A 21967-nucleotide genomic window follows, 5' to 3' on the forward strand; every position below is an offset into this window, starting at 1 on the left:
AACTCGCATATATGTGCGATAGGACCACTCTATGGGAGCTTTAATATGCAGCTGAATAATGATATACAATGGAAACAGCCGATGACCAAACGCATGCATCAGATGCTGATTTAAGTCGTGACTGGACGACGCGGTTCCTCCGCTCTGTTTTCCTTCGGTGTGAAGAAACAGCAAAACCACTTTTCAAAAGGTGCAATTAATCACTTAAATCTCTGGTTTTCCGTCTCCACGTGTAACTCCAGAAGCACCTCTGGGTAACTTCTAACGGCTGGCCCAGAAGCCGGCGCAGCTGTATAACGTCAGCTGGGAATAGCGCGCGCTCACAAAACATGTAACTACTGAGTTACAGTACGGACAGAATGAGCTAAGGCCAAGCGGGAGAATGGAAAAAGCAGATGTAAGGGTTTCTTGGCTCGGGCCTAATGATTCGCCTCTTGCTGGTACCGACTGGAGAAGTGGAGGGGAGGGGAGTAGCTCGAAGAAAAAGGCTGCAGCCATCTGCGTTTTCAGACACTCGACGTCTACCTACACGCACACACACACACACGTCTGCTTTGACTCAGCGCTGTCAGATCAGTGTGGTCTAAGTTTAAAGCAAATTAATTAGACGTTGGGCTTGACAGCTCATGACGCATCGACGCATCTCCTGGGTAAACGGTTATCTCAGTGGGACAGATGCTCCGCATTGATTTCTAGACGCTGCAGTCATGTGCTTGCAGAGCGTAATTAAATAAAGGGGAATCCCACGAAGAGGTCACTGGGCCAGGAATCTCAAGTCGAAAGGAAAATGGTATTAGTGTCTTTAAGCCATTTGGTTTTGACTGTAAACTATGTTTGTTTCTGTGACACATAAAGCACCAGCATGGCCCATAATAGTTTAATCTGATATGCAAACAAGTTCTGTGAAGCAATACACTGATAGATTTCTGTGGAAGAAAAGATTCCCGTTTTTTTTTTTATAACACAGCACACAAAACACTTTTAATCATTCGCCTGAGTAATGGCAGGGCAGATTCTGACATCCCCTCGGGGCCCAGACCAGACTTAAAGTACTTGTGCTATCGCTGCGAGAGCTTTTTTTAACCTGTGGCCTTGAGAGCAATCCCACAGTAAGCCAGATGTTGGAGAAGTACAAGTCTAAGTACAGTAAGTGCAGTTGTTTTGTCTCCTTAATCTTCCCGGGGTGCAGCGCTCTCCCACTGCAGCTTCTAAAGCAATTATTGCACTTAATGTCACATCTGAGAGTCACATTTAAAAAGCCCAGGCTCCCTGCTGAGTCGCCAGCAAAGGGCACACACAAGTGACCATTAGGCAAATTGGGATGAAGGCCTAAAACAATTAGAACTGATCAATAATTGGCAGAATGGTGCCGTGGTTTCCACTCTCTTTCAAGCTTGAAAACAAAATAATTGTATTTTGTTATGTATGTTATCTGGATATCGTTATCATTCATCTCGGGCGCGTCGTGTTATTGTTGTTGTAAATCACACGCCGGCCGATTCATGCTCAGCTGTAACTGCAGTGCGAATAAACACGACCAGACACACACTCGAGCTATCCAGATCTAGCTACAGGAAGTGCAGGGGGCAGTACTGCTTGCTGTTTACATCCCACAAGGAAGCAGAGAAGAAGAACGCACGAATTATGGCGGAAACGGACGAAGAGGCTCGAAACACCAAAGTTTCCAAAGTTTAAATGCTCATTCCATGGTAGCACTACGGCAATGCAACGAACACCTTAAACACCGACACCCAGGAGCCGCTGTATGATCACGTACCGCAGACATATATCGTAGATATAGATGATGGAAGTACATAATATGTTTGTGTCGTACGTTTATCAGTTGGAAAATGATGGAAGAAGCTAGCCTAGCGAACGCTAGTTCACGTACGATACTAGTGTTTATAATGAATTGTAATGAAATCTCTTTCACTGATCAACTGTGTGATTTGGAGCATATTAATTCAATATTTAAAGGTGAAGTAAGTAGTTTATAGTGCCATCTAGAGGAGAGGCTGAAATTTACAACAAAGAACTGCTCCTCTGCTCACCCCCTCCCTCTCCTGAGCGATACAGTGTCCGCAGCTGGTCAAATGTCGTCCTCGTTGTCTTTCCCCGAGAGGGTGAGCTACCGTGGCAGTAGCAGACGAAGCGGAGAGAGAGGAGGCGGGACTTCCGCTACAAGTAAAGCAACGCTTGATTTGTTCTCTCGCGTTTGTCCTTACAGGCTCCGGTAGAAACATGGCGTCTCGCTGCTAACAGTGGCTATGCAACCACGGCCCGCGACCATGTTATTTTACATGACTTTTTGAAACACTACGAAAATGAAACAAAAAAATATTATACAGCGACTAGACAATGCAGGAGCACATAATATGTATAAAAAAATGGATTTTGGGTTATATAAACCCATAAATACTACACAGTGTCCCTTTAAGATGTCCAAAATAGGTTCTAACAAAGATAATCGTGATTAATCGCAAAAGTCATCGATAGATTAGTCGACAACAAAAATAATCGTTAGTTGCAGCCCCTACGTTCATGCTACATCTGCCACTCACGCCAAAGCAGAAAGGCCATTTTGCGCCTTAGCTATAGGCTCCAAAACTGGGATTTACTGTTGCGTTGAACAGCAGTTAATCGGCAGGATAATCCCCTCCTAACTGGGTGCAAGAGCTGATTTTAGTCGCTGTTAAATAAGAGATGCAAAAGCACAACGATTGTAAGCATTGTTAATTCCAACAAACACAACAGTAGGAACAGAAACAAAAAGACCAAGTGAAATGAAAACCATCAAAAACGTCTTGAGCTGCTGCACAAAGGAGAACCTTCTCGGTCGAGTAAAAACATCAGACGTGAGCTAAAGCCCGGCTGAGTCCATGTTGTCATCGCGCAGGAACCTCCGCTAATGACAAGGCACTGAAATAATCCTCGACGCGCACTGAGGTATGCGGAGAATGTGGCGTGCTTGTTGTCATGTGAAATGCGAGGGTATTTAAAGAGGAGATTTAAACCGTGACTCGTGTATGCAACGCTGCGTGTGATATCTCCAGCCAGGCATTACTCCTGACGGTTTTACAGCGAGAGCGAAAGCTGCACCGTTCCCACGAGGCCCAGGTACTCACGTGCAGACTGAGGAGGAGGAGGAGGAGGAGGAGGGGGGGAAAAAGAAAGGATTTACTGACCTAAGACTTTATCGGAGGCATATTTCTCATGGAGCAGCTCTCTCTTATACGACTGCAATGCAGCAACAATTCCTCACAGAGGTTAAAATGTCCTCCGAGATGTAAGCTCATAAGGAGTGTGTAATCACCTCGTAAGTACACTAAATCATAAAGAAAATTTCCACACATGCTGATATACTTACAGAGGAGAGACCTTTTACGGGACTAAGGTGAACGCGTAACTTAAATAGAAACACTGTTCGAACCAAACCATTGTCAAATGATTTCACACAAAGCCCACCGACCCCCCACACACGACTCTCCAGGGTTTTGATTTTTTTGTCGCCCGGTGCACACAGGAAGTTTTATGTCAAGACGGATACCGGCAAGAGCTAAACTGGGCGAGTAAATCAAGACGGCTGCCAAAAAAAAGAAGGCTGGAATATGAATGGAAACACAAAGAAGCGTCCAGGAAAAGCGAATTCTACTGCTCAATAAATCGGGATAGGGATAAGTGCTTCTTGCCCCTGCACTGCCATCACAGGGAAGAGGCACAGGAATCTAACTGAACAATAGCAAACTATAGATCAGTTAAAAAGCCTTAAAGTAGACATATTATACCCTATTTCTCCACGTTTACCTAGTTCCCCGGTGTCCTAGTGAACATGTTTGTGACATGATTTGGTCAAAATACCTTAAGGATGAAGCACCACAGCAGTTCAATCACCCTGCCAAAACAGCCCTGTTCAGAACGCTCGTTTTTGAGTGCCTGTCTCTTTAAATGCAAATGAGACCCAGGAAACTATGGCAGCTAACAGCAGTTAGCATTTGGAAAAGCCATCATTATTGCCGTCATATATAAAATGTAAATCCTCTGAGGCTGGAAGTTTGTGTAGAACTCTGCGCTGCACTGTGCAGCCAAGACTAGAACACTTTGTTAATGTGGTAAACGACTATTCTAGCTGCAAATGTCTGTTTTTTTAAGGTGTATAGAGGCCCATTTCCAGTGTTCTAATGGTACATTGTGTTTGCTAATCGCGTAAGAAGGCTATTGGATGATTAGAAAAAGAAAAACATTCACAACACAGAGAACACAGGTCATAAAGTCTATGTATTGAACGTGGAGGGAGCAATGAATGCATCTCTTAGCGTAGCTTTCTCTAAAAAAGCTACTTTCTCTAAATAAAAATTGTATAGGTGACCCCAAACTTTTGTGTACGGTAACGGTTGTGTACGTAGTAGTTCACACACAATAACTAATCATAGAAATGAACGTTTGTAATCAACTGGATGCCGTTTGAAATTAAAAGCAAGAAGGGACACATCTAAACCGTCAATCTGTCATCTCCAAAGTTTACAATTTCCTCCACTGACTGATTCATTAAATCATAATGATAATAATTAAACATCTAGGATTACATCTCTCGCTCTTGACGCTAAATCAACGTTCACACATCAAAGTGACACATGCACACGTCCCAATGGCTTTTTCTAGCGTGTTAAAAATAACACGTAGTGAATAGCATGTTGAAAAAAAGCCGGGGCTATCGTCGGAGTCATCAGGCGTCTGAGGATATGACAGCACGATGAGCCGGGGCTGATATTACGTGAGTTACAACCTCCAAACGAAGCATCATGAGCACACACACACACACAGAAATCTGAAACTTATTACTGCTACATCACAGTCATTACCAATCATACGGCACACATTTTCATTGATGCTAATTAAAATGGCCGTGTTTACATCGTCGCTAATGATGCACAGATAAACGCTGCGGGATTAGATAGCACGAGTGTTTGGCAGCAGCCAACGCATGATGCTGTCTCTCTGGCAGGAGGCCAAGACTAACAGCGTATCAGATCGCCCACACCTTTAAAAATAAAAAATAAAAAGACACTGTCATAACTCTCACTCAAGTGCATGAGAGAAATGGTACATTCTGTTGGCATAACCTTTGGCTCACAGCAGCCCAGTGTGGGAACTCTACTGTCCGTGAAAGCATCAGTAAAACCGGCGTCTGCCTCTGGTGTTACGGTCCCGGCGGTGATGCTGGCATGTCATCAGTCTGTGTGAAGTCCACGGTGAGGAGAGATGGATTGGCACGTGCAGGGATGGAGAGGGTAGAGGTCGTGACCTTGTCTTTAACCCCCCCCCCAAAAGCTGCAGGCCTCGGCGAGGCGTCTTATCTGCAACGGCACAGCCTGAACCTCTGATTTCAGAGAGGATTTGAGATTCGAGACCTCAGCAGGTACTGCGGTCAGAGTTTATCTGAATCGCTTTATACTTAACTCCAAAAAAGACCTATTGCAGAACGAGGATGTGGTTTCATTCCTGCTAATCTTCAAGAAAGTATGAAACTCACATTAATGAAAACTCCAGACCATTTATCTTTAACAGATTGCATTCGGTCGTTATTCGGCATGGGTGTTTTTTTTCCTGCCGTTGCCCTGAAGTGTGTTGGGTGTTTTCTCACATTTTATTTTGACGATTTCTGCTCCTTGTTGTTGCCAAAGCAATGGGGGGGGGGAGGCGCTCATATTTTAAAATTTCATAAAGGCAAGCGCGCAGCAGTCGGAGGAGACTGGAAGTGGAACTCAAGCTGTGCACAAACGCCCTCACACACACATGAGTAAACTCATGTTTCGGATAAACATGACTGAGGAACCTGTGGCCACAGAGCGGCAATATCAACAAACACTTTTGCTCTGCTCACTGTAAACGTCAGAAATACATGTAAACTTCACATCCACTGCCGAGAACGTGTCATTTCAAAGACATTTTGTTGATATTATTATTATTTCGCCTCCGTTTGGTCTTTGCGAATAGTAAAAATAGTTAATAGTTAAAAATAGTTAAAAAGTTTGGGATCACCGATACGATTTTTGTGTGTTTTCCATTAAAAGTCACACTTTTATTCATCAAAAGAGTTGCAAAATGAATAGAAAAAATATAATCAAGACATTGACAAGATTAGACATAATGATTTTTATTCCAAATAATATTTTTATTTATTTTTGGAGAAAGCTACGCTAAGAGATGCATTCAATGCCCCATTCACATTCAATACATATACTTTATGACCTTTGTTCTCTGTGTTGTGAAAATGTTTTTTGTACTAACGTACCATTAGAACACTGGAAATGTGCCTCTATACACCTATGTACATATTCCATTAAAAACCAGACGTTTGCAGATAGAATAGTCGTTTACCACATGAACAACGTATAGAGTGTATTTATGATTAATTTAATGCTATATTCATTAAAAAAGTGTTTTTCCTTCAAAAATAAGGACATTCCGAAGTGACCACAAACGTTTCAACGGGAGTGTATTCTGGTGTCAAATAATCTATCAATCTCAAAACGGTTATTCATCTTCAAATAAAAATAAGCTGATCGAGATTTCACTGGACCTGACTATATCGCCTTTTGTACCCAAAACCTCAGCGACCGTACAGTCGCTCACAGAAGCCTCATTGAGTGCAAAAAAGGACATTGGTTGCACCAAATTCCTCCAGCGAGGGCAGGATATTCCTCATCGCTCTACCTGCCTCGAATCGAGGAGTGTCGGGGAATATGGATTACTCCAGATACAAAAGGCCGCCTGTTCATCATCGAGGCCGAGTTTCAGCAGCGCGGAGGTTATCTGATGTTCCTCTTCCAGCAGCACCTCTGCTCTGCTGCAGGGGCCGAGCCCAAACATCAACACCTTCACCACCGTCAAGAACCCCCAAATCCCTCCAGATTATCTTTCCAAACATTTAGGATACGTCCAACACTCTCAAGCTAAAAATCCTCCGCTGCGTTGGTTTGGGGGTTTGAGCGCCTCCTCTGCGTTTGACAGAGCGACCCATTCATGTCTGTTGGGAACAGTGGCTCAGCTGTTAGCGGTGTGAGTCTCACAGAGGAGGGAGGTGGGGAGGGTGAAAAAGCAGCTGAGGAGTGAAATACATCGGATCTGACATCGCTATTTGATCACTTCCACAGAGCTGTACCTGTGTGGAGAGGATATCGCAGGCCCCGGTGTGTGAGCATTTCACTGAAACTTTGAATCGGGATAAATCGTGTTCCTCATAATCCAAGCACAGGGTGACATTTCAAAATAAAAGCAGGGAAAATGACACAATGGCCAAAAGAATCTATTCAGAATCGATATAACATGTCCCAGAGTCGATGTCTATAAATTGGGTTTGATTGGCTACTGTCAGTTCCTTTAGATACAAGACAAAAGAGCGATTATGCTGTAATATTGTTGATGTATGCAAATATGTGAAAGGAAAAGAAGTGACTCATTGTGCTAAATCTTATTTGACTGATAACATTAGAGCTGGTTTGGGAGGAAATGTCAACGCTGTGGATGAAACACAACGAGCTTTGTCTTATTTCCAATGCAAATACATCAGAGCTGCAGCTAACGATGATTCCAATCCAATCCAGTCCAACTTTATTCATAAAGCACTTTGAAAACAGCAACAGCTGAAACAAAGTGCTGCACATCAGAGATAAATAAATAAAACATACAAACTTGTGACCTAATAGACCTAAGAAAGATTATTTTCTCAAATAAATCGATGAATCGTTTGGTTCAGAAAATGTTAATAAGCGTTGATCGGTGTTTGTCAAACCTGGAAATGACGATGTTCTCCAATGTCTTGTTTTGTCCGCAAATCAAAATGATTCAGTTTTAGTGATTTCTTTGTTATGTGGAGCAAAGACACAAAGAAAATATTCACATTTAAGAAGCTAAAACGATCAGAAATCTTGTTTTAATCATGAAAACCGATTCATCGATTATCAAAATGGTAGAAGATTAATTTAGCGATCGATTAATAATCGACTAATCTAAAAACACACGCCGTGTTAGCTCCAGTTTTGGCGTTATACTCGTCTACGAAAACACACCAGATAAGAGGGAGGAGCGGCGGCGGAATGCGGCGTTCAGAAATAAAAACAAACACACTGCGTCTACCAGTGTTTCCAGACAGGAAAGGAATCAAGAAAACAGTTAGCACACACAGGGGGGGTAGAGCGTCTGCACTGCGCCTGTGCCCAGGTTTTACAAGCCTGGGGGGTTGAAGGGTTTTATTATCATCTGGGGGCCAATATTCAGCCAGGTGTACTTGGAGAGGGAGGGAGATTGGTGATGACAGAAATGAAAAGGAAACCTGGAAACACAGAGAAAGAGAGTGCAGCGAGGGAGGAAAAAAGAAAAGGGAGAGGAGCTGCCGTCGGGGAGAGAACAAATCAGAGAGGACAGAAAAGCAACAGTGGCAGAAAAAAAAGAAGGATAAATCCTGAGATGGTGACGACAGCACAGCAACAAAAGAAAGAGAATGAAAGACGCATAGTGGATGTCAACATGTTTATATTGTGATGTCATGAGCGTTTGTCTTCTGCTCTTCATTTGCAATGATGTCTTTCCACAGATCTGTGTCTCTAACAACTCTCTGACTGTAAACAGGACGAAAAAATCCATCGTTTGCATGTGTTTTAATGCAATCTGGACGATGACGTTGGTTCCTTACAGCTGTGGATCAGCGGTACAGCTCGAGCAATTAATCGATTACTAAATTAATTGTCAACTATTTTGATCATCATGATTAAAACAAGATTTCTGATTGTTTTAGCTTCTTAAATGTGAATATTTTCTTCGTTGCTTTGCTCCACATAACAAAGAAATCATTCAAACTGAATCATTTTGGTTTGTGGACAGAACAAGACTTATGGGAACATCGTCATTTCCAGGTTTGATACACACCGATCAACATTTTCTGACATTTTACGGACCAAACTATTCATCGAGAACATAAACAATACATGTTTGTGTGTCCCTGGGCAAGACACTTGACACCCAAGTTGATCCTGACAACTGATCAAACCCAGCGTATACATGGGTTATGACAGATGTGTGATAAAATAATTGCTGCACATAGATGTGTGAGTGAGTGAACGAGTGAAAACTGTACTATAAAGCAGTTAAGACGAGAGAAAAGCAAACCATTTACCATTATTCAGATTTTTATCCAATCAATAAATGTCTGCTTCAGCATAACTGATAAGGTTTGATTGACAGTGGATTTCATGCAAAGTGACCCTCTGATACGCTCTCTTCTACACTACCGTTCAAAAGTTTGGGGTCACCTATACAATTGTTTGGTGTTTTCAGACACTGTCAAGATTAGAAATAATGTTTTTTATTCAAAATTATATTTTCTTTATTTAGAGAAATTAGCCTTTTTGGAGAAAGTAGCTTCTTTGGAGAAAGCTACGCTAAGAGATGCATTCAATGCACCATCCACGCACAATACTAGACTTTATGATCTTTGTTCTCCGTGTTTTGATTATTTTTTCTTTTTCTAATCATCCAATAGCCTTCTAACGCGATTAGCAAACACAATGTACCATTAGAACACTGGAAATGGGCCTCTATACACCTATGTACATATTCCATTAAAAACCAGACGTTTGCAGCTAGGATAGTCGTTTACCACATTAACAAAGTGTTCTATTCTTGGCTGCACAGTGCAGCACAGAGTTCTACACAAACTTCCAGCCACAGAGGATTTATATTTTATATACTATGACGGCAATGTGCCAGCTAGAGTCGGCAAATGATGGCTTATCCAAATTCTAACTGCTGCTAGAATAGTCATTTACCACATTAACAATGTATAGAGTGTATTTCTGATTCATTTAATGTTATATTCATTGATAAAAAAAATGTTTTTCCTTCAAAACTAAGGACATTTCTGTGAGCCCAAACTTTTGAACGGTAGTGTATATTCAGAAAAATAATTAAATGATGTCACAGTGTCATGTTGAGATTCTCCTTCCCACTTCCAGTTCTTGGTTTTCCCATCCGGCAGTTGATGATAATTGATCAAAAACAGCAGCTACTTTTAATTACGTCTAACACGCAACTAACTGTGGACGACGTCTTTAATTTGAAACAAAAGCCACTTTAGCGCCGAACCGAAGGGAAGAGACAAAGAGAACGAGCGAGGGGGGGGAAACTCTTTCGCAGAGCAACAGTGGAAGGGGCAGATCAGAGCAGAGAGGGCTGATGCTAAACAGATGTTTGGTCGGTTCTCAGGGGGGAAGCCGGGCTTCTGTTTATGCAGGCTTTGACAGACAGGCGCCACACCTAACCGGGCCGCACCGTGCAGCAGGAGCATTCGCGAGAACCTCAAGAACGAAGAGGTTTTAATCAAGTGGCAGCGACTGTGTTCCTTCTCATTACAGCGTAAACTGTATTGTTTGTGTCATCGTCTTGGCCCGGGCGCTGACTTTACAGCTCAGCAGCTCGGCTCCTGGACTCGTCACTGGCGCTTTCTACGGCCCAGAGTCGTACTCGAGACACTGTAGAGATTTATATGCCGACTGAAACGGAAGACGCTTGAAACAACCTGAGGGTTTACGAGGCCTCACCGAAGACCCCACCGCGTCAGATTTAGGGTGAAAAAAATAACAAGAGATTCGAGAAAGCATTACCTGTTCTGCTAAAGTTCAGCGGAGCTGACAAGAGAAGATAACATCCCAGGTAACAAATCAGACGCCACGAAAAAAAAAAAAAAAAAAAAGTCTCATGACCTCCAAGCGTGTGTTTCCACTGAGATATTTCTTGCCCGGGACACTTTGTCAGATTCCCTGACATTTCATGTGCATTAGCTTCAGGCCTCAGTTTTATCACCGCTTTTCTGTTTAATCCAGAGACTGATTTATCGAGTCGGACGATACCAGGTGCCGGGCAGATGTCGAGGCAAAAACGAGCCGCATTCCTGGTGGTGAAGGAGAAATGTCATCGTGTGATTTTCTCTTCTCTCCATCTTCTTGCCGCAGGGCAGGAAGACGGAGATTGCCCCTGCAGGCATGCAGGGAACCATAACCGGAGAATAAATGCTAATGTGACAAGTGGACGCTGTTTGTTTGCAGCGCTGTCATCCCCCAAAACCCACCTGTGCCACTCATGCTTATCCCATGTCTCCTATATCGGCCGACAGTGACGTTCGAGTCGATGGAGATACAGCGGGTTTTGATTTATTTTTGAAAGCCAGAGAATAATAATGAGAAATGTAGGAGAAGCGATGGGTTGTGGTGACTTTTGACCTCTATGATTATTCCTGTGGTCATGAATTATTTCTGGATCCGCGCAGAAAAGGACGATCGCCGCGTATCTTCGCAGACAGACTGTGGGGGAGGCGGTCGCCTCAGGGAGCGGTGGACAAAAGGTTTTCTTTTTAGCGTCTGACGGCTAACTGTGCATGCGCGAGGTCAAAAAGTAATCACACACATTTCCCTAAATAGAAGTGCTCCTGTCCAGCGTCCAGTAGCTATAGTTGTGGGCGTGGGTGGTGTAAATCTAGGTAACCCCAGCCTCGAGGCACCGCTGTAAATAAGGACGTCCTCGCTGAACTTTACTTGATAAATAATTCATGCTGCTTTGTTTGTTTGAAACGTCTATCATGAACAAAGCCGGCCACAGAAAACAAATATTCATGCTATGGAATCTCATAGAATATTTTTGCCTTTACCTGTGATATCTGACTGAGAAAATTTTACCAAAATGTAGATTTTCAAAATCAAAAGTGAACAAACTGCATCCAGACAAGCATTTTAGCAAGTAACCTGCGTCCATGCTCACTCATCTTCTACAGCTTTATCCTCCACATGAGGGTCGCTTAGTGCCAATCTCAGCTGCAACTAACAATTATTTTCGTAATCGATTAATCTGACTATTATTTTACTTAACCTGGAAATGACGATGTTCTCGAATGTCTTGTTTTTGTCCACAAACCAAACTGATTCAGTTTTAATGATTTCTTTGTTACGTGGAGCAAAGAAACAAAGAAAATATTCACATTTAAGAAGCTAAAACGATCAGAAATCTGGTTTTAATCATGAAAAAAAGCTTCAAACAATTCATCGATTATCAAAATAGTTGACGATTAATTTAGTCATTAGTGCTAGGCACATTAGCGACACTTTTCATTGACGACTGACTGGAAAAAAACCGAGTGTGACGTCATGTTTGCGTGCCGCGGAACCGGAGTCCGGGCACCGTTCACCAGTTAGCTCCGTTAGCTGCGCTAGCTCCTTTAGCGCGCCTTCAGTCGAACTGGAGTGGTCTGTTTATTAAACGAAAAGAGCAGCGCTTACAAATAACTAGCGTACCTGTGTACTGCATACGTGTGCCTCTGTTTAGCGTTAATTTAGAGACTAATTTTAACAACCGGGGAGTCACGTAAACATGACGCATTAATGCGCGTTAGCGTTGACACCGTTAACCGCCATTAACGTGTCCAGCACTATTAGTGATCGATTCATTGTTTCAGCTCTAGCTAACACCTGAGCAAAGGCGGGGTTACACACTCGTCAGTCACAGAGAAAACATAGAGACAAACACAACCATCCACTCTCACACCTACGGTCAATTTAGAGTGTCCAATTGGATTAAATCCCCAAATCTGCATCTGTCTTTGGACGCTGGGAGGAAACCCACTCACACGCGAGGAGAACCGTGTTCCTACCGGATCGCAACAGCCGGGTCTTCTTGCCGCAGAAAGCGCTAACCGCTACATCAAACCGCGTGGTCTAAACAGGAAGTTAATCCTCTCTTCATTTCGGGACGTGAAGCCAGCTCAAAAACAGAACGGGGGTCGCGTGGACAGGCAAATTTATGCATTTTCAAATGTAAGTGGAGAAGTGTGGAGGTAGTTTTCCAATCTCTATGCAATCATATGTTTTCACAAGTTTTTTTTTTTTTCCTTTTTCCTTCACTTCTTCTATTTCAATGTTTCATGTCAGTGCAGTGATGACGTTTCTACTACATCTGGCTCCTTTTCATAGGTTAATGTGAACAAAGCCGCACTCCTGTCAAGTGATCTGAAGGAGGACTGAGAGAGTCCAATAATTCAAACGGCATAAAATATTTAAATGGACCATCATCAGCTTTCAGAAGCCACTATCGCTGCTGCCCATTTCACCAGGCTTTTTTCTTTTTACAGTCAGAGCTCTCCAGGTCGGGAAGGAATTCCAATATGGATCTGAGGCCAACCACACACTGTATTTACACAGTTAATAGCACTAAATCCTTGTTATCATCTCAAGTGGAGGCTTATTTTTAGCAGCCATATTTGTTTTATTTCTTCCAGATGGAGCCAGGGGAAGAATTTGACATGGGCTCTGGTTCTCATTAAAACTCTCTCAGACAGGGGTGACATCAGTGGACTTGAATACTCTCTTGTCCCCGGCGATTGGACACATTGGACTGGTCTGTGTGCAACAGGATTTTTGGAGCCGGTGTCGGAGGTCAATCTGATAAATAAATTAAATTCATCGCTATCATAGCTGAGGAGCCTGGAGACGCTGTAACACTGGACCTCTTTGAGATTATTTTTGGGATCACAAAGTGATAGTTAGTGCTACTGTGGGAAAACGCTGCGGCGCGAGGGCTTGAATTTCCTTCGCTTAGTCCGGCTATTTGCTCTTACAATAACAACACTGTTCTATCGTTATTATTTGTTTATTCAGCTAACCCTCTTTATCTGGGGCACCACCAACCCCCCCCCACCCCACCCTCGCCCTTTGAGTCAATGCTTTTGCATTCACTGAACCCTCTGAAAGCTCATTCTCAACCGCCGGCCTCAAACAGGCTGATTGATGTGAGGTAGTGGCTTCAATCAGAGGGGTTACAATAGCTCGTCGACCGCTGAAAGCATTACCTTCAGCCTGAGCTGTTTACCAGGGCGTTACATACAGCGCACGCTCGAAAGGATGGTCGACAATATTTCACTTCTAGGTCAAAAGTTGCACTGACCACACTGGATGTATTATTTATGGCGGGGAACGTCATGCGATAAACAGTATGTCCACTCTACGGAAGGTTAAAATGTGATGATTATACACTACTGTTCAAAAGTTTGGTGTCACCTATACAATTTATTGGCTTTTTCCATTAAAAGTCACACTTTCATTCATCAAAAGAGTTGCAAAATAAATAGAAGATATAGTCAAGACATTGACAAGATTGCACAAGGGTTTACTCATCATCCAATAGCCTTCTAATGCCATTAGCAAACACAATGTACCATTAGAACACTAGAAATGGGCCAGTCTATACACCTATGTACATATTCCATTAAAAACCAGACGTTTGCACCTAGAATAGTCGTTTACCACATTATCAATGTATAGAGTGTATTTCCTTCAAAAATAAGGACATTTTTAAGTGACCCCAAACTTTTGAACGGTAGTGTATCTGAAATCAGAGGGTCAGACTAGAGAATCATGTAAAGCTTATGCTTCACCTTCTTCTTAAAACAGCCTCCGTCAGCCAATACTAATCAGACCTAACTGTGGGAACTGCTGAACAAGTGGGATTTTTCAGCCTTTTTTTGTGTTGTGTTTTCCGTCATACTCCTGAATCTGCTTTATTAACGTCGCTGTTGCTGTCGTTGCCTTTTGTGTCTCGTCTGTCGTGATTTGAAACACATGCAGAGCGGGGACGCGACAGGATGACACGGGATGTGAAAGCTGCTGCACACGTGGAGCCGATTTGTGCGACAACTCGTTTGACAAAGGTTTGACTGTAACGGACGTTTGTTAACATTTAAAACAAGAGAAAGGTGAGCGAGATGTTTGATCTTGGTTTTAACACAGAGCTTAGTGTAGATTTTACAGGAGTAAACAAGTAGTTTACTTTTAAATTTGTGTACCAAAACACTTATAATATCATAGTAGACATTCTATCATAAAAAGAGTGATTTCTGACGCCTATGTCATGCCATTTGAAGCCTGATGAGAAAACAAAGCGCTCTCTCAATTTTCCTCACTTTTCACATTTACAGTGAAATGGATCCTAGGTTTCCAGGTTCTCAAAGTGCACACACACACACACTCACTCACTCACTCACTCACTCACACCCCACACTGGACCCAAGCCATACAAGCAGTAGGGGGATGTGGGTCAGGGGAGAAAGGCTTAATAATGCACTAATTCAGCTGCTTCAACAGCCCGTTTCTTCAATGCTCTGGCTCGAGCCGTGAAACAGAGGAAGGGTGGGGAAAATCCGACCAGGAAATTCCTCCAAAATAAAGCTTGCTTGTGTGTGTGTGGATGGACTGCAGAGGCTGGGGAGTAATTAGAATAGTTCACAAAGAGTAAACACAGGCTGGTTTGTTGAGCCATTTCCCGCAAAATATTGATCATCCTGAATACATTAATATCGCGAAATAAGCACAATACTTTTATTTGCTCCGCACAATATCCTTTGTGCAAAAATCCACTGGCTTCCCCAGCTGTTGTGCCAGATGGATGAATACGGCTGTGTCTCAAGGCCCTGCTGGCTGCATGGATCCCTTCAATAGGCCCTCAGTGACCACTGTGACCACACATAAAAGGCGCTGACCACTTGACTCTGCACACAATCAGCCCTGAGGGTCAAAGAGCCCCCGTGCAAAGCATCGCTCATTCAATCCCCGCTCACCTGAGGCTCCGAGGCTGCCTCATAAAACCCCAATCACTGCTCGGATGTCTGGCCACAGAGAGAGAGGATCCTGGAAAATCATTGAGCGCCACGAGCACATCACCATAAAGTTGAGTTATGGACTCATGAAAGGCATACAGATCATATTATCTCTTCAGAAAGTGACTGAGACTCAATAATGTGAATGTGGCTCCAGCTCGCCGGATGACTCACGGACAAATGTTACTACATGCAGATGATATTGATTCTTTTCCTGGATGTCTTTTAATGACAAAGAGCCTTGCATCCAAATGGCTTCATCTCAGGGAATCAATGATTGACATTAAAGGGCCGGAAATGAGCTGCAACCTAAATAAAGACTGGGATCGTTTCAGTCATTTCTGTTGAGCGTCGCTGTTGGCAAAATCCTCTTTTAAACTCGTCAACATTAGTTTCTGGAAACTACGGCAATCGTGTTCCAAAATAGCAGCCTGATGGGAGGATGAAAGTAAAGGACTTTTTCGCAGCATATAATTGGATCGACAGAAAACGGCCTCCTCATAATGGCGAAGGCCATCAAAACAACTCCTGCATGAATATCCTTCTAATGGCCGCGCATTGCATCTCATAGAGATACTTGTGGCTGTATTAAAAGCCCCGAGACAACACAAATGAATGAAGAAACTAGATATCTACACTGTATTTCAAGGTCGGGGAAGGCCCCGACAGCACCTCAACATTGTGGTCACCGATGACCGGCCTCTCTCTCACCTTCTCACCAACTCTTCAGACAAGGCTAGCGTCAGCACCAAACGCTTCTGACAAGAGCGCGTTAGCCACGTCATACAAAATCACGTTCACTGCAAAACATCGGCTCATTATCATGCATCGCACTGCAGCACTTTGAGGCAAGGCAGATCTCTCTCTCTGCATCTGTTGCTGCGTTTGCATCATGAGCAAACACAGAGGATCCAGTGCAGGATATTTTGGAGAAACATGGCACGCGACTACAAAGGAACGCTTGTCTGTTTTCTTTATCACACAAATGACTGTCTCACAATCAGGCTACACATGAACACCGCCCTTTAAAACACTCACATGATGATAATAATAACTAGGAGCGCTCGTGGGACTCACAGTCCTGATAGGGCCCTCGCCCCATGCAACAGAAATTTCATATTGTTCCGTTTACGTTAAAGCTTTTAAAAAGAGGAATTTTAAAGTAGTTTTCCTTCAAATTAAAGTTAGAACACATGGACCGTGTTTGACGCAGCTAGCTCAAACATGCTAGGACGAGGTGGTTCAAATGTGTAGACTAGCTATTTTTGTAGGAGTACTCGTGGGACTCACAGTCATGATAGGGCCCTCGCCCCACTCAACAGAAATTTCATGCAGTTCTGTTTACGTTAGCGCTTTCAAAAAGTGGAATTTTAAAGTAGTTTTCCTGCCATTTTAATGTCAAATTAAACTTAGAACATAATGGACCGGTGTTTGACGCGGCTAGCTCAAACGTGCTAGGACGAGTTGTTTTTCCAAAATGGCTGACTTCTGGGTGGGCGCAGCTAATGGAAGTACATTGGAAATTTGTTTGGAAACACGAGGGCAACTAGTGTACCAAGTTTGGCTAAAATCGGAACAACTATGTGCGACTTAGACAAAAAAAAATTGCTTTTAGCGCAATTTCGGCCACTTTCTCTTGCGTCAAAAAATCCCCAAAAAATCCTCAAGAAACTTTGGAGTAAGCTTGACAAACGCACCAAAATGTCATCCCAATCCGACAACTTTTTTCCTGATCATGACCTGACTTCCGGGGGGCGCTACAGAGCCCTGGTACTATAAACAGGAACAATAGGTTCTTCGCATGTCCACATGACGCTGCAGCCTTTCCCCCTCAGGGCTCCAAACCCTGTGACACATCACACAACCAGAGCAGGTGATCTTTTGTTTGGGAGGGAGAAGATGATGACAAACGCACACAGTGTGTGACTCCCTGCATGTGTGTATGTGTGTGTGTGTGTGTGCAATCGGCAACAATGCAGAGAAAAGCAGAAGAGACAGCAAACAGGTGACTGTGTCTGAGTTTGAAAGAGGGAAAAAACATCAAATGAAAGACAGCTGTGCTGCGAGCTTATTTCCCCAGTGTATAGAGAACATATACAGGAGCACTGTTGTGTTGTCTAGCTCTGCTGCTGAGAGCCGACAGGCCCTTTTAAAGCTGTCTGCGATAGACGGACACTTTTGGAACCCTTACTTGTAAGAGTGAACCAGCTGGAGCGCCCGGTGTTCAGAGTTCGTTTCGCCACGTGTACGATGAAGCAAACACAGCGTGAGGCGTTCATGTACGTCCAGTATATTTGCATACGCACCAGCAAACACTGATAGTGTGTGCCGAGTCCACGTGGATGCACGACGCAAGGAACTTGACACAAGTAACACACAAACCAACAGAATGATGGTGTTTTATATATGTGTGTGTGTGCCGACGTGCGACTGAACTATATCACAGTGTCTCCTTCAGATTAATCGTTTGGTCCGTAAAATGTTAAAAAAAAACGTTGATCAGTGGAAAATGACAATGTTCTCGAACGTCTTTGTTAAGTCCACAAATCAGTTTTAATGATTTCTTTGTCATGTGAAGCAAAGAAACAAAGAAATTATTCACATTTAAGAAGCTGAAACGATCAGAAATCTTGTTTGAATCATGAAAAAAGCTTCAACCCGATTAATCGATTATCAAAATAGTTGACAATTAATTTAGTAATAGGAGAAACACAATAGCTGTGTCTCAGTTTAGGGGCCACTTCCTTCAAACGGGTTGCATTTGAAGCCTGATTGCATTACATTGCCGTTACTTGGTCGTCATGCAAAAATAATGTGTCCTTCAACTGCCAAGCAATGAAAGATCCAAAAAGATAGTCCAAAGGAATAATTATAGGCAACCAAAACCCAACAAAGCCTTTCAAAATCACACTTTCAGAGACCATTTTAACTAACCAGGCTTCCCATGGGTCCTTGAAATCCTTGAAAGTGTGTGAATTTGGCAAAAAACAAGGCCCTGAATACACGTGGGTCACTGAAAGTGCTTGAATTGGGTGCAAGAAAGTTGATATTTAGGCAAATGCCTTCGTTTTTTTATGATGCCACCTACTGATTCATGTGCCATGCATTGCTTGACGTACACAGATGATGTTTTCTACGGGAAAGGGTTTTTCAGAAGCAAATGGTTCCAGGTAGAACCTCAGCCCTTGTAGAAGGACCCTTGTGGAACCCTTATTTCGTAGAGTGTGCATGCAGAACAATGACGTGAGTGACGTTTTAATGGGAAATGTAAATTCCAAGATCTCTGGTTGACCGAAGAAAACTACAAAGACTGGCTTTGACCAAGATCCAAAGGACAACCACTTGTCATAGCATGGGTGAAACTGTTCTTACAAGTTGCCCTCCCATCTTAAGGTGTGTCCGTCCTTGAATTGGTCATGGACAGTCCTTGAAAAGTCCTTTCAACCAAGGTGCGGGAACCCCCGATTGGCTCATAAATAGGTGGTACGAAGTCCAGATGCAGCTCTTTTGGTCGGTGACAGTCGTGACGCAACATGGAAATCCTACGCAGAAGAACTTCAGACTCCCGGGGGCGGAGGCGGAGCGGCAGAATTGAGACACAGCTGATCTCAACAGTGTGTCAGTGGCTCGGAATCTGGATTGCACAAGTTAAGGGTTCAATTTCTTATCTTGAAACGAGATGAAAAAGATTTCCCGATTCACGATTGTGCGTGACTCACACACAATCTGCTCTGCCAAAGAGAGTTTGGCAACGGCATTTTTAATGATTCTCTGTGACGGGACACGCTGTAAACTCATCATATCAACATGTGTGTACGTGCGTGTGTGTCTGTGTGTGTGTGTGTGTGAACTCATTCAAGAGACAGACACGGCCATAAATTTACACGACGCTGTTGGAAAAGTGACAAGCGTTGAGCAACACGCGAAAAGGCAGAACATTACCTGCACGTCATTGGATTCACATGGACCAGAAACAACTGTTCTTGGTGGATTTCGTCACTGCCCTCGTGTCTGTGTGTCTGTCTGTCAGCAGCAGGATTTTGTAGCCTGCTTCAGCTTCTGTTTCTCATTAGTGGCAAACCAACAGTCAACACAAACACACACACACACCTCACCTCACCTCACCGCTCTGCCGAGGCCAGAAAAACCAGTGTGTTTCACTTTCACCTTCGCAGAAGTAACAACATGACCTGGATGTTTCAGAAAAGTGAGTCTGTGTTTGTTTTCGTCGTCGTCGTCGTCGTCGTCGTGGTAGGAGGATAATTTATGCAAAGCTCTGAAGCTGTATTTTACGGGGCCGTTGAAAGCCAATAAGGCGGGATATCAAAACGAGGGCAGAGTTAATTAATCATCTCGGCTTCCTTTTCATAGCTCTCCTGTGACTGTCCCGGGGGCTTGTATGAGTGTGTGTTTTTTTACTGTGTGAAGCAGAGGGTGGTGCAGGTTGCAGCTGGGGATATTAGCATAAAGTAATGTGAGCCAGCAGACTGCTGAGCTCCTGTAAGCCGCCTGCAAACATCTTAGGGACTGGGGAGGGGGGGGGGAATGGAAACGACTGACACCTGCTTTATTCACTGACCACAGACAGACACAACAACAACTGTGCTCATTATGTGTGTGTGTGTGTGTGTGTGGCAATTAAAAATACACTATAGCCAATGTGTTTTCTTTGTGCAAACAGGAAACGGTGCACAACGGCCACACAAAACCAATTAAACTACAACTGAAGACGATCTCTCCGTTTCACTTTATTCACACTTTTGCACAACGAGCGAACCTTTCGAATAATGCAATCCCCCTCCTCGCCTGAGGGGGCGCTGCATCAAGAATAAACGATAAACAATGAACAAGAAAACGTGTGAATAAACACACATATGTATATGTATATGTATATATATATGTTTTTTTTCATATATACATATATATGTATATGTATGAATATATATACATATATATACATATACATACATAAACAATTACACATACATATTTATATACATACACATGTATAGCTCAGCCATTTCTCCCGGCTATCATTCTACAAGAGCGTATGTTTTGGTTGCGTTTACCCACAATGCCCTGCGTTGTAGTCCACTTCCTGCATTTGGTTCACTTGAAGCTAAACCTACGTTTTAGGCGGATCTTTTGTGCGGATCGGAGTTTCGCCAAACGAACCGGACTTTCCGAGCAAACGGACTAGGGTTGTATTTTCGACGTTCTTTTCGCCACAAGCCAAAGTCTGTATGAAGTCAGCATCATTATAATCTATAATACTATATATAAAATACGATAATATATCATCGTTAGCATGATCTCTGCCAGGTGCGTTATATATATACCGTAGCACGGCTGCATGTTTTTGCATCGTTAAAACGTGGTCTTGTCGTTACGGCGCAGCAGTGTGATGGACTACATGCAGAATATATTCCACACGGCTCAAATTAAAATCCACACACACATTTAAAGAGTGTCGAGTGTCACTTTTTTTCCAAGGTGAATTATCACTCTCAGCTCTATTTTATTTCCACTCTTAACCGCAACAGGCAGGTTTTTTTTGTGTGTTCTGCCAAAAACGGTGCTAAAAAAAACACACACACATTACATACCACAGTCAAAGTTAGCAACTGGATGGTGAACATAGTGGAACACTTAGTGGATACAGAGCCATATATTTCTTTATTGCCAAGAGTTGCTAAAAAGAGTGACAGAGCTAAAAGTGGAGTATGTTAAAAATGAGCGTATGAGGAAGAATTTCTAAATAAAACCTGCTTTAAACGCAAATGATCTTACTGGGAATAAGAGCTCAACATTTTCTCAGGTGCTACTTCGTATAAGAAGTTTGAGTGGAGAACTTTCTGCATGTATCGGCATGTTGATTTCTATTATTGTTCATTTGTATGATGTGAACTGCTCTGTACCTCATTATCAGTCCGGTGACAGCACCTGAGCTCAATCCTCCTCCTCCTCCTCCTCCTGGTTTTAGAACATTCAACATTGCAGTCATACATCAAATTAGACCATATTGCATGTCATGGCGTGTTTCCACTAGAGCTGGAACAATTTAATCGATTATTAAACGATAATTAATCAGTTTGAAGCTTTTTTTCATGATTAAAACAATATTTCCGATTGTTTTAGCTTCTTAAAAGTGAATATTTTCTTTGTTTCTTATTTCATAACAAAGAAATCATTAAAACTGAATCATTTTGGTTTGTGGATTGTCATGTCCAGGTTTGACCAGGGTTTTTTAACACTTTCTGACATTTTATGGACCAA

The 21967-nt window shown here is 42.9% G+C and overlaps 1 protein-coding gene across 1 annotated transcript in view; it reads right to left on the reverse strand.

Moving 5' to 3' along the window:
* Nucleotides 1-21967, reverse strand: part of LOC310943048 (nck-associated protein 5-like) — a gene marked incomplete at both ends in the record, with an annotated part of 151121 nt that overhangs the window by 104796 nt on the left and 24358 nt on the right. The gene's annotated exons all lie outside the window — the stretch shown is intronic.

The sequence above is a fragment of the Microchirus variegatus genome, assembly GCF_963457635.1.
Source record: "Microchirus variegatus genome assembly, chromosome: 22".
Taxonomy (NCBI): Eukaryota; Metazoa; Chordata; class Actinopteri; order Pleuronectiformes; family Soleidae; genus Microchirus; species Microchirus variegatus.